A 14,481-nucleotide genomic window follows, 5' to 3' on the forward strand; every position below is an offset into this window, starting at 1 on the left:
ATAAATAGCCTGCTATCAGAAAAATTAACAAGAACCCTGGATGTTCGAAAGATATATTCAAAACATATGTGACATACAAAGTAAAAATGGTAGAATCATTGACATATAGTAAAGACGTGCTTAAGGATATGTCAGGAGAAATAGGGTTCCAAATAACAGAAAAATTGTTTCTTACAGATTTAAAAAATATAGTTGTTTCCTGGCCAAAATTTAAATGAGTCTCGCCCACGAGTATTATAATAATGAACATCATTAAAACATCAGAAAGCAATCAGTGAAAACTGAAGAAAAAGGGAAGTGTAAAATACAAGCAGTTATGAAATTTGAAAGTATGCTCAATTAATCAGAAGTTGGATATCTGCAAAATATTTTAAAGTCTACAATTTTTGGGGTAGAGAAATAGTCATCAATTTCTACTTGTTTTCCAAAAAATCATTTTCTAGCACCTGTGTCCTATTGAACCAGGGAGTGCCTACTAACTCTTGATTATGTTGATCTTTCTTCAAAATAGATCTATTCCTTTGATCAATTAAGGATGGTTGTGTTGTGATAATTAATGGGAAGGCTTCTCTCAAGAGAAAACATATAATTACAAAGTATTGTGTTTAACTCATCAACTTGAAAACTTTAACATGTCTTAAATGTCTTAGCTTTTATATAGAGTTCCCTTTAGATTTCACTATTTTGTTTCTTGCTTTTTTTAAAACCAACATAATAACAAGATGGACATCCACTTTCATGACTGGTGTTACATACAGGTACTTCCCTATTTTAAAAATCATTATCCTTATTGACAGAACTGTAAGCGATGTCAGAAAAACAAAACTTGTTCAACCTAAACAACAAGGAAGTCTACAGCTTTTTCAGGCTGGGGTAAAGACTGAGATGTTACAGATACAAACAAAAAGCCAGATTCCTAACTTACAATACAAATTAAAAATAGAAAAGGACTTTCATTTGTGTAAAAAAAATTGGCAAACTTACAGTGCTAGTTGACACTCTCTTGGAAGAACAGCTCTGGAATCACTGGGAGCACCTCCATTCGTAATTCTCATCTCATTCATCTGCTAAGAGACAATGACCAAAACTTGTACATTCAAGAGATGCCTTAAATTTACATTACCTTAGTTTTAGCAGAAACATCAAATTTTTCTTTTAAAATTGAAACCAATTATGTCATGTAGTGATTATTGAGCATTACTGGTATGACTCCAAACTTTAATAGCGCTCAGCAAGTTCAGCAAGCTCAGCAAAATAAAGTTGGAACTAAAGTTGATTAAAAATGGTAGTTTTAATTATTAAAATAGAAAATCAACATACTATAACAAATACAAATTAGATAAATTGGAATGTTTTCTGTGACTAAATAATTCTGAAATTCATAAGATACATCTAAATTAGACTCTAGACCCAACTCCACTTCTCAACTAAATCTACAAACACCCAGTATGGGCACATCATAGGTATTTACATGTGTACAGTATGTTATTGAGGTTTTATCAAGCTGATGGCCATGCCCTTACTCGCACTAATGTAGCCAGGGGACAGGGCGACACATGCCTCCTTAATAATGCTTTTGGATAAAACTTATTTGTTGTTGTTGGTTTTTATGGCGTTTTCCATAGTCATTGGTAACATTGGTAAACCAAACTGACGTTATTGGTACAACAAACTGACAGAATGCAACACACATACCAACAAAAGGTATAATTTACAAACAAAAATGGTAGAAGAAATACCATTTTCCAGTTGTGAATGTGTGAAAATTATCACAACTCACTTGATTCACTCACACAGAATTGTAATCTTTAGTCAGTTGTAAAATGTGTCTGCCAATGTTATTTTGATTATATTTGGTTATATTTACATTTAGGTCCAAAGGATGAACAGGACAACATGATATGAGCTTAAAACTTAAGCATCATGCTCTGTTATTAGCTTTGGAAAAATTGTCAGAAAATTGATTATGATGTACCCACATCATGTGTGATTTACCAACAACAACAGTTAAAGAATACATTTTCAAACGGTAAAGTGTAAAATTGTCTCAACCTGCTTCCTTTGCTCACTTAAACAAAATGTACTTCCTGTCCTCCATCTGAATGAAATTTCTTTCAAGTTTGATGGAGTTCCAAAGGACCAACAGAAACAGAGTTTACTAATGTATACCTAGCTTGATAATGAGCATAATTAATACAAGACCTGTTTGACAGCCATTAATTAAACCTGCAGTAAAGATGTGAAACAGGCAGGAAATCAGAGGACAATGATATTCTGGAATTAGATGACTTCCCTAAGCTGGGGGATGCAAAACCTCCCACTCCCTTCCCTTCCCCAATTCAGGGCAACCAGCTCATATTAAGGCAGCAATTACTTGCCTTTAGCCACTTTTATTGGGTTTTCATAATTTGTTGATAAGATATCAAACATAAATCAAGTCAATCAAACAAAAAACAAACAAAATGCAGCAATACAACAGCATACAACGAAAACAGTGCTTCGTAACTATCTACATGTAATAAAAGCAGTCACTTTTTCTCTTCCACATATCTATCCTCTGTAATTAGAAAAAAAACAAGTGTCTAATTTAGTAGAGGGATAAACATTTTTGCATTTAAGTATCAAGTATGTAGAATTTGAAAGATTAAAAAAGCAATCATCATAATAATTTTGCTTTTGTAGATATACAGACAGGATTACAGATCATAACAATTAAATTTCCTTTTCTTCCAGAGAGGGAGAAAAAGAAAGTATTTAAAAAAAAAGGTAGTTTCAGAAATTAATAACTGTACTCATAACTTAAATCTCCATTTCCGAAAATGAATTGGAAGTTTGTCATTTTTCTTAGCAATACGATATTCAATATCTTTGTTAACGGCAATACATGTACATGCTTTATAACCGTAAAAGGTTGGGGGTTTATTTTTGAATTTGCAAACATACATGTAAGTATAATATTTAGGTCAAAGAAACAAATATATTAGGAATTTATCGACATTATAACTAAACATCTTTTCAAATGTTGAAACATTTTGTACATCAGGCTTTTTGGTTTCCTGAAAAATAACTTTCATATTTTCATCCCAAATGTGTTTTACAATAGGAAATTCAATAAAAAGATGTACCGGTATATAGGTTTCAGGGGCATTAATTGTTACAAAGGGAACAGTTGGGGGAGTCCTTTCTTTTGATTTTATACAAAATATCATTCAAACCTAGTGCTTTAAGAAATAAATTTAAATAGAAAGAGTGCATACATGTACTTATGGTGGATTTAAAATTATTTACATGATTTTTTTCACATTTGACCTCATCAGAGTTGTGAAAATCATTCCTAAATATCATTTGTTTGTATGGAACACCTGGTTTTAACATGACACTGTATGCATATTTTGGAATTTTCTGAGTTTTCAAAAGTGTGGACTGTGGTTCTAATTTCTTCAATAATTTCATGTGGGGTTAAGTGAGACTAACCTCTCATTTTGTTTATTTTTCACATTCAAAAGTTGCATTTCCTCCTGTCCTGTGCACTAATATCATAATCAAGAATAAGCTCCTCAAATAGTTTATTACCAGGGTGAGGAGGGTTGAGTAAATCACTAATAAATAGTTACCTCTGTCTAACCTAGCTATCCTGATATATGAAATGTTGCTTTCATTTTGAGCAAACGTTTCTATTCAACCAAATAAACTGACAAGAACCAATTGGGAAAAGGGTGAATCAAATTCAGCTTCCAAATTTTTTCCCCTAAATATATAACATGTTCGGAGAGACTTGGCCAATTGACTTGAGATTAATCTGTTAAGAACATATTCAGATGCATGTGTGTTCCATAGAATATCCTTACTATCACTAAAATTGTTACAAACAGAAATTTAATAGACTTCCACCAACTGTCATAATTATCATGAAGGAGCATTTTAACCCATGACATTTTTTGTGAAACAGACGAAAGTAGGGGTCAATCATTCGTAAACCACCCAAAGAAAATTCATTACACATGTATTGTCTTTTGGCCCTACCATTTCCACCACTCTATATACATCTAAACAACAAAGTATTTAATCGTTTGAAAAAACTCTGTGGTATTTTAACACATAAGACAGAAGGAAGAAAAAAAGGAGTAGTGGCAACAATAGGGTCTTTACAACATAGAACTTCCCAACAAGGGATAAGATTCTACCAGCCAGCACTTTAAAGTCTTTTTAATGGATTTGAGTTTGGTCCTATGATTAAGTTCATATAGTTGATTTAAATTCAAAGAAAAATGGACACCTAAAGTTTTTAAAGTAGAGTTATTCCACTTTTAACCGTTAACAGAAAAGGAAATGCATAAGAGCCTTTCTTAGAACCAATCCATATTGCTTCTGAATTAGATATATTGAGCTTACAACCAGAGCTATCAGAAAAATTACCAATAGTGTCAAACAATCATCTAAAGGAGGTAACTGAGCCATCAATAAAAGATACTGTGGAATCATCTGCTAACAAAGATATTGTTATGTATTGCTAGAGGCATGAGCGTCCCTGGACGGTGTGTGGGCTCTATAAGTTTACACTATTATTACATTATTATTATATTTTCAATTGTTTAAACAAATTGTTGGCTTACACCCAGTAGATGCAGGTTCAAATCCCACTAGTTCCAAGATTTTTTCTGACTTGTTTTTTAATTACAGATCAATCAATCAATCTTTATTTACTGGGTGTTAGCCAGCAATTTGTTTAAACAATTTAAATTTCTCCCAGGAAGCATTACATTTATAAAGATATATATTATTTTCAACTGGTACTCCTTCGCTTTGAAAGTTTTGTTTAATAGTAAGAGCCATAGTTTCAATAACTAATAAAAACAAGTATGAAGATATGGGACTTCCTTGAAAAATATCATTTTCTCATGTTAATAGAATTTATCAAATTTCCATAATTATATACATAACTTTTTTGACCAGAATAAAACATTTATATCCAGTTAATGAATTTATTACTGAAATTAAATGCTGTAATACACCAAGAAGGAACTGATGAGAAACACTGTCAAAAGCTGTCTGAATGTCAAGCAGAACAATTGCACCTGGAATTTTCTTTGAGTCTGTATAAGATTCAATTTAAATCTGTTATCAACCAGAAATTGTTTCCAATATTCCTACCCTTTAAAAAAAAAGATTGGTCAAGTATGACAGACATTTTTTCAAACGGTTTGCTAAAGTTTTGGCTAAAATCTTGTAGTCTACTGTTAATAAGGAAATAGGTCTAAATTTTGGTAGATAGGAAGTATCTTTATCTTTTTCAGGAATCTAAGTAATAACTCCATTCTTTTGAGAGGTAGACATTAGTCCATCCTGCAGAAAAGAAAATTTACACAAGTTTAAAAGCATATCAGAAAGGTCTTTCCAAAAAACTATATAAAATTCCACAGGTAAACTGTCCAGTGATGGTGATTTGTTATGACTCATTGAATTAAGTGTCTCCAACAATTTTTGCTTAGTAATGTGTTTTTCAAGAAAATCTTTATGAACTTCATTTAATTGAGGAAGTTCAATGGAATCTAAGAAATTAACCATTATACCATCCAAATTATTATCATTGCATCTTCTCTTATACAGGGCTTGATAAAATGAATGAATTTCTCCCAAAATCGTTTGTTGATTTACAATAATGTCATTACTATCATTCTCTAATCTAAATATACTCTTCTTTTCTTCTACTCTGTTTTATAAATTACAAAAATATCTGGAACTCTTCTTCAGTCCATTGGATTAGAGAACGAACAATAAAACCTTGGGTTTCATCATTTTTTTTCATTATTTTTTGTCAAGAAGCTCAGTATTATCTATATCTGCACCTAATTTGATATCTAAATTCTCAATATCTTTAATTTTTTTTTAAATATTGATAATTCTCGGTTTCGTTTTTTCTGGGACGCAATGTATATATAAAAGAGGTTTTGAACTGTGACATTCAGTAATTTTGTTTCACCTTCTTTGAAGCTTGGATTAAAAAGAGGGATGTTTTCACCAAACTGATCTGATAGTAATGAAATAAATTGATAACCAACAAAACTATTGTATATGGTATACACTAAAAACATAAATCCATTAACAGTCCCTCTGCTATGAAAAACCAGTTCAAATATTCATCATTAGTTGCCATATTTGTGAGAACAATAAACTTAAGAGCTACAGTGTTATTTTGGGCAACTGAAAAGTCATGCATAAAGTAATAACAGTAGACTTGTATTATACAACATAACAAATCCTGGTTATTACTGCAAGTTTTACAGGTTACATGATACTGTATTTTTCATCTCAAATGTTGATCACTATCTTTTAGAGTACCGGTAAGTTTTCTGGTAGTTTCATTTAGAGTAAGTTTTCTTATACATATATCTTTTAGAGCAAGTTTTCTTGAAGTTTCTTTTCTTTCTTCTAAATTTTTCACTGCTTTGCCTTGAATTATTTATAATCCTTTCCTTTTGTCATTGCTCTATAGAGTAGTGTCTTTATCATTTCTTCTTATTTCATTAGCTAAAACAAAACAAAAATAGTATATCACTTTCTTTAGAAGTTCTCTATTTTCTATGTTCTCTATAGCATCTTCAACTTGTTTTCTCCTGACTTGAAATAGAGTTCTTGTATCCATAATTAACATTATCTAAGAATAGGGTCGCATTTCATAATACAAAATTTTTGTCGTTATTCCTAAGGGTCCCTATTCATAATACAAGAAAAGAGTCACTATTCATAATGCGGGAAGACAGTCGCTATTCATAATGTGGAATGAGGGTCACTATTCATAATACGAGAAGAGAGTCATTATTCGTAAGGACCACTATTCATAATCGAAGAAGGGAGTCGCTATTCATAATACGAGAAGAGGGTCGCTGGTCATAATACGAGAAGAGGGTGGCTATTCATAATATGGAAAGAGGGTCGCTATTCATAAAAATTAAATAAGCAGACAGAATGATAATAAGAAAGGGAAATATTGGATGGGGGACACCCCCACGGCTATGGTAAAGCTATGGGGGAGGGGGCGGCTCATGGCCCTGAATATTTGTTGAAAACTTATATTGAAAACATACATTTCTGAACAATTAAAGAAAAAAGGCATGCCCCAGTAATCTAAACAACCCATCATCCCGGGCCCCCAATCATTAATCAGCCCCCCGGAAATAAATATAAATGTCTGACATCTGAATGTCCGAGTTGTCATCATTGGCATAAAGGGCAGGGGGCTGGGGATATTTCATATGTAATGATGTGTTTGTTCTGCAATTATCTATCTTGTTTCATGACAATTTATGTCGACCTCGTTTGGTTTGTTCACTTTATTGTAATTTTATATTTTGGTTTGGCTGTTTAAAGTTATTGATTCTTTATATATCGTGTGTGAACCAGAATGCATGCAGAAATGGATTTGATTAATTATTGCGTGTATTTTCCGTGTTTGCTTTGAATTTATCATGTCTCAAATTGATTAATGTTAAACTTTTTCTGAACCTGCACGCATATTTGTATTTACATTCCATATTTTTCCTGTTTTTGTTCTGTATTTATCATTATATCCTGCCCCCTTGTTGCTACAAGGGCTAGATATCCCACCCCCAAAATAATAACATAACCAAATTTCTCACATATTTTTGTTGTTGTTGTTGTTGTTGAACTAGACCTTATATCAGACCTCCTTACCCATCATCATCACCACCCCCACCCAACAAAAAAAGACAGTAAATGTTTGGTTTATATGCAGATTGCATTACTGCAAAAAACCTCAAAGGTCCAAAAGTGTTCAAGCCCCCTTTTCCCCAAACAAAACACAATATCAAAGTGCCCCCCCCCCCCTCCCCGACTCTCTACAGGGAATTACTTAGCTTCTGGTCCAGTCCAACTCCTAATGTTTTTGGTGTTAGGAAAGTTTCAGGAAATCAAGATTGTGGATGAATAGAGTTAGGTTAATTAGTATGATTACCGGTACTAGTATCCTGAGGTACAGGTGTATGTATTGAAAATCTTGAAACTCTACATTGGCGAAAATTGAAAAGCTTCTGGGTGCCTGTCCTTGACTTTTGGCACTGGATATGACATATGGCTAAGGCTATATAATTTGTACGTCCATAGGTCCTATTAAAACCATTTCCTACTAAAACATTGCTGTATAAACAATTACTAGTTTCTAAAATAGCATGGGCCTGCTTGTTCTACTTAATGTCTCAGTGGCGTAGCCAGGATAAGATCAGTAAGGGGCAGAGTGGTGGGGCAAGATTTCTCACAATGGGGACAAATTATGATAGGATAAGTTGTTATGCTTTACTTTATTTTTGTCATCACAGAAGTGGGGCAAATATATTAGCTAGGTTATGAGGATGTCTCTATATAATTATCAAAGATAAAAGGTAATATATACTTTTAAAGGTAAAGACCAGTATTGGAAACGCCCCAATTTCAAAAAATGAAATGGAAGCTCTCATTACCAATCATGTGAAAGAATATGTTTTGACTAATACATGATGATAACAAATTTGCCGGGAAACCGCCTACTAATTCATATATTTGGTAAATTTGTTTCTCTCATGGTCTGGTGAGAGATAAAGGGTAGTCCCATATACATCTTTCTGTGTATAGTGCTTGTAACTTTACGACAAATGGGCCAAATTTCCTATCATTTTGATGATTCCAGAACCTTGCAGATGCTAGATGCTAGATGATCAACCTTTTCTGATCGATTCCACAACGTTTCTTTCACAATGCAATCGCATGACCATTACTGGTCTTTACCTTTAAAGAAAGACATAATACAGGGGACGCCAGCACTGATTGCATATGGCATGACGGTCACAAAATCATATCTTGTTTGGCTAAAAATCTTGATAATCTCGTATTATAAATCGCCACCCTCTTCTCGTATTATGAATAGTGACCCTCAATACAAATTATGAATAGCGCCCCTTCCTCATGTTTATAAATAGCAACCCTCTTCTCATAGAATTGAATAGCGACCCTCTTTTTGTATTATGAATAGCAACCCTATTCTCTGTCCTTATGGGTAGCGACCCTCTTCTCGTATTATGAGTAGCGACCCTCTTCTTGTTTTATGAATAGCGACCCTCTTCTCGGTCCTTATGGGTACGGACCCTCAATACAAATAAATAGCGCCCCTTCCTCATGTTTATGAATAGCAACCCTCTTCTCATAGAATTGAATATCGACCCTCTTCTTGGTCCTTATGGGTAGTTACCCTCTTCTCGTATTATGAATAGCCACCCTCTTCTTGTATTATGAGTAGCGACCCTCTTCTCATATTATGAATAGTTACCCTCTTCTCGTATTATGAATAGCCACCCTCTTCTTGTATTATGAATAGCGACCCTCTTCTCATATTATGAATAGTTACCCTCTTCTCGTATTATGAATAGCCACCCTCTTCTTGTATTATAAATAGCCACCCTCTTCTCATATTATGAATAGCGACCCTCTTCTCATATTATGAATAGCGACCCTCTTCTCATATTATGAATAGCGACCCTCTCCTTGTATTATAAATAGCGCACCTTCCTCATGTTTATGAATACATGTAGCAACCCTCTTCTCATATAATTGAATAGCGACCCTCTTCTCGTATTATGGATAGCAACCCTCTTCTCATACATGTAGAATTGAATAGCGACCCTCTTCTCGTATTATGAATAGCAACCCCTTCTCATAGAATTGAATAGCGACCTCTTCTCGTATTATGAATAGCAACCCTCTTCTCATAGAATTGAATAGCGACCCTCTTCTAGTATTATGAATAGCAACCCTCTTCTCATAGAATTGAATAGCGACCCTCTTCTAGTATTATGAATAGCAACCCCTTCTCATAGAATTGAATAGCGACCTCTTCTCGTATTATGAATAGCAACCCTCTTCACATAGAATTGAATAGCGACCCTCTTCTAGTATTATGAATAGCAACCCTGTTCCCGTGTTATGAATAGTGCGCGTATCCCTGCGTGTATCTGACGCGAAGGCAATCTGCATGTAATCGAAAAGGCTTGACTCGAACTTTAATTTATCTTTATAAGGAGTAAAGCATAATTTGTTGATTAACGTTCTATTAGGTCTTCTTCGATGTTGTATAAAACAAATAATGAATGTTTTTCATTTGTTTAATAGTGCAAATATTTTCATTCGTTGAAAGATTAACGTTAATTCTATTCAACTCGGCTGACGCCTCGTTGAATAGAATGTTAATCTTTCAACTCATGAACATATTCGCACTATTGAACTCATAACCATTCATTATTTGTATACTATGTAATGACCCTTAATGTGAATTATGAATAGCTGCCCTCATCTCACATTATGAATAGCGGTCCTTATAAATAATCATGCCTTTATGAATAGTGACCCCTTTTCCGTTTTATGAATAGCGAGGTTACCCCTGTAGATCACCCCTGCAAAACAAGGGGTACGTAAAAGGGCTGCTATATTAACCAGCAGAGCCAATTGGCCCTCTGCCCCCTCCCCCACAATTAGTTTTGGGAAGTTTTTTGGGGGTTGATTTGAAATTTCATTCTTAGAAGCGACTAACAAATAGTGGAAAAATACAGTTTTTAAAATGTAAAAATGTAAAGTCTTTTCAAAACGTACTTGCTCTGCTTACCCAAGCAAAGACTAATTTGATTCTGATTCAATATTTACAGAATAACTTATGAAACACATACATGTATGACACAAAATTACCAAATACCTTGGACTTGCCCATACACGAGCATCAAAACAATATGGACTTGAAAATTTGAATTGTTGATATTTATCGTTCTAAATTTCACAACTATCCACATCAGGATGTATAACAAACCAAAGTACCAGTATTGTGAAAGAAATTAGCTGAAAACACAAGATTGGTTGGCTTTTTAAAAATTAGTTTTTAACCTTAGAAACTGCCATGGACCCCCCCCCCCCCCCCCCCCCACTCGAACAAAGCTTCAGTCTTGTAGTTGTATGATGGGGAGCCCTTTGTCTGTGCATCTATTATTAGAATACATACATGTAGGCGATTGAGGCCCTCCCCCCCCCCCCCCCCCCTCCGATCGAATAATGAAAAAAAGGGAAAGAAAAAAGAAAAAGAGAGAAAAAAAGAACGGTAAAGGAAAAGGAAGATAAAAGAAGACGATTAGACCCCTTCCCCCCTGATCGTAAATTTGCATTCAATTTTCTGACTAGACCTGTGCCCCCGTATGATGCCAGCTAGCCCCCCCCCCCCTCAACTTCTGACTCTAGCTACGCCAGTGCATATGTTCGGGATTTATGACATGATGGAAACATTTTCAAGGGTTGTAGTATGTGAATATAATTACTGAAATAAGACTAAATCAGTACTAATGTTATGTAGATCTAGCCTATAGTAATCCCAGACAACTCGCCCTAAAGACAGCTCGCCCTTGGAAAACTCGACACAATACCCTGGACATCTCGCCACAATACCCTAGACAACTCGACCATGGCGAGTTGTCCAGAGTATTGTGGCGAGATGTCCAGGGTATTGTGTCGAGTTGTCCAGGGTTGAGATGTCTTTGTGGCGAGTTGTCTGGACCCCGTCTAATGATGTAGCTGCTAGCTGTTCGTTCCCCCAGTGATTTCTTCTTAATAACATTATATAAATTAGGTACCTGTCCTTGTCTAGACCCTCTACAGATACTACACAAACCTAACATTACACTAGTCCAAATCAAACAACACAGTAACACTAAACAACAGTTATAGTACTAGTATTTATAGTATATTAGTACCTGCATGATCTGACATGTACATCATGTACATGATGTAGGCCTAGGGCTAATTTATTGAAGATACATACAATAATGTATGTAGGCGGCTAGGCCTACCCTGATTTAATTAACATTGACTTGTAGTTGTACACATTACTTGATCTTACTGTTACTAGTGTTATAACTAACCGTTCTACGACAGCACAGTCACAGTCACAGTGGCAATCAATTAGTCAAGATAATCAATACAACAAAGATGATAAGGCAACAAGTATAATTACTCACCCATAACACCATCATTCTGTCAAACTGTACATACATGTATATATGTAGGACTCCATGCATGCAGCATGCGCATCCATCAAGCGCCTTGGTAGTCTCTTTTAAAGTCTATGCGATAATACACGCAGGAGCAGGCCCGTGTGTATTGTCAATGGTGATGACAACACATTTACCAATTTTCATATGGAAAGTTGTTGCTTTGGGCAACAACTTTACCAAATCGGTAAAAAAAGCAACACATTTACCATTTTTGCAACAACTTTACCATTCACAGGCAACAACTTTACCAAAAATTGGCAACAAGTAACCCTCCCTCCCTCTCTCTCTCTCTCTCTCTCTCTCTCTCTCTCTCTCTCTCTTGTTTCGTGTGTGTATGTTTCCCTACATCCCCTCTCTCTCTCTACTACATAAACAATGACGCCCCTGTTGTGTCTCTCGGTCACATTATTCATCTGTAATACAGCGTGACGATATCACGCTACTCTTAATCGATTGCTTTTGTCATGTTTATCCTATAGATCCTTCAAATAAAGTGTAAAATATGTAATGTTTTATCAATTTACGCACCAGTGTCTAGTTTGGATGACAGTGTCTTCTTCGCATGATATTAAAGAGGTAAACTATAAATCGTAGACACACCATCTTTGCACTGTACATGTAGGTACTAAAACTAAAGACTGCCTGTAATGATAACACGATAGTTCATCTTCCAAAGTCAAACAATTGCACACCAGGCCACCGTTGCATTAAACTTAACACTGATACTAACTTTGTCATCAATGTCAACTACCATGGCAACATCGCTCCATAGCCAATCAAATCAAGATTTTCATGGAAGTTACCATTGATGGTAAAGTTACCATCAATGGTAAGTTTTATGCAACGAGGTCCAGGGCATCGTTTCATGAAACTGTCATAGGTTCACCGCCATCTCGTTGGAACACGTGTAAAATTTAATACAGGCATTTTATTTGGTTTTCGGCGAACTGGTATTCATGACGTTTTCGTTAAAAAAAATTGCCCTTTTTTATTGCTGGTTTGTTTCATGTTGTTTTTACGTTGTTGTTTATAGTAAAAAATGATTCACTTTTCCACGTTATTTTGTCGATCGCTGAGCCGTTAGTCTCCTATGATGTCCCCATAGTCATGATAAAAGCACGATCTAAATGTACTGTTATACATGTTTCTGATCTCCTTCTAAAACTGATCGGGTGGGGGGGGGGCAAATAATTATATGAAAAATGCGCATATCCTTCTTCTTGTTCTCTCTCTCTCTCTCTCTCTCTCTCTCTCTCTCTCTCTCTCATTATTCTCCCTTTTCCGAGAAGGGAATCTAAAATTGGCTGTGTGGCTACCACATCTTCTTCGTTGTAAGCAATGTTGTAAGCAAATTAGGGCAGAGTAAAAGGGCATTTCATTTCACATTCTTATTTTGTGGGATTTATGAGTATCAACAACCATATATGATAACATAAACAGAAACATTAAGCGCTGATAATGATCGCAATGCAGAAGCCCCCAACAATACAGTACGGTGGATGTCATTACCGGATCGATATCCGAATAAAGGTAACTACTTTTGTTTGTTTTAAAAATGTATCTGTAGAATCCTTCTTCAAAGGTGACGAAAATGATGCTGACACTTTGCTCTTCGACTTCGAAGTGCACTTTCTTCCTGCACGGGATAAATTTGGCGTTAGGGTGGAGAGATCTTAAGTGCACATCGCAGGCTTTTCAGTAGTGATAAAATCACTCGGGGAAAATCAAATCGTTTTATGCTACTCATGCAAAAGATAGAATAGATCCAAATGGGTATTTTCATAGGGAAAGAAAACTATCATCAGACCGAGGGCTTTATCTGTGAGGGGAAGAGGGATTTGAAAAAGACCTTCGGCGGAAATGGGTGAAAACACGTAAATATGTCACGAGTCACGTATATCATCTACTGTACTTCTATCGTTTCCTAACATTATTATATTCTTATTTTACATAAAGTTTGAGATGTTCATGCATATCATGAAGCCTTCTCTTGAGACTTCCATAAATTTGTTAACAAATTATGCAAAAGTTATTGTTTTCATTTAATGACTGATTCTATACTTCCTATGCAAAGCAGAATTATTCATTAAAGCTTTATTTTCTCACATTTGACTGCAACGCACATTAGTCAAGTCTCTGAAAAGTGACAAGAAGACATACATGTAATTTGTGTCGGTCTTGTGGGATGTCTAGAGGTATTCGGTCTCGTGGGGCATCGGTCTGTTGGGCTCTCTATTGGTCTGCGGGTGTCTCGGGACGTCGGTATCGCCAGCTGCAGCATGGGTTAAAAGTTATTAAAAAAGTACAGGGAATGTATTATCCCAGTTCCCGTTTTTTGTTTCTATATATAATCACTCTTTCATACTGCAAAGAAAAAAAGACAAACATTGGATATAAATTCCCTATA

General features: G+C 35.1%; 1 long non-coding RNA gene across 4 annotated transcripts in view; it reads right to left on the reverse strand.

Moving 5' to 3' along the window:
• Positions 1-12,312, reverse strand: part of LOC105440558 — a 28,132-nt gene extending 15,820 nt beyond the window's left edge. For 2 of the 4 annotated variants that reach the window (XR_004066623.1, XR_004066620.1), the window contains exons 1-2: positions 12,039-12,312; positions 985-1,064 (exon numbers count right to left, since the gene is read on the reverse strand). This is a non-coding gene — a long non-coding RNA (uncharacterized LOC105440558). Of the gene's footprint in view, positions 1-984; positions 1,068-12,038 lie in introns of all 4 variants that reach the window. The other 2 variants (XR_004066621.1, XR_004066619.1) reach the window with 1 other exon arrangement.
• Between the last annotated feature and the right edge of the window lie 2,169 nt (positions 12,313-14,481).

The sequence above is a fragment of the Strongylocentrotus purpuratus genome, unplaced genomic scaffold, assembly GCF_000002235.5.
Source record: "Strongylocentrotus purpuratus isolate Spur 01 unplaced genomic scaffold, Spur_5.0 spur5_contig_861, whole genome shotgun sequence".
NCBI classification, from domain to species: Eukaryota; Metazoa; Echinodermata; class Echinoidea; order Camarodonta; family Strongylocentrotidae; genus Strongylocentrotus; species Strongylocentrotus purpuratus.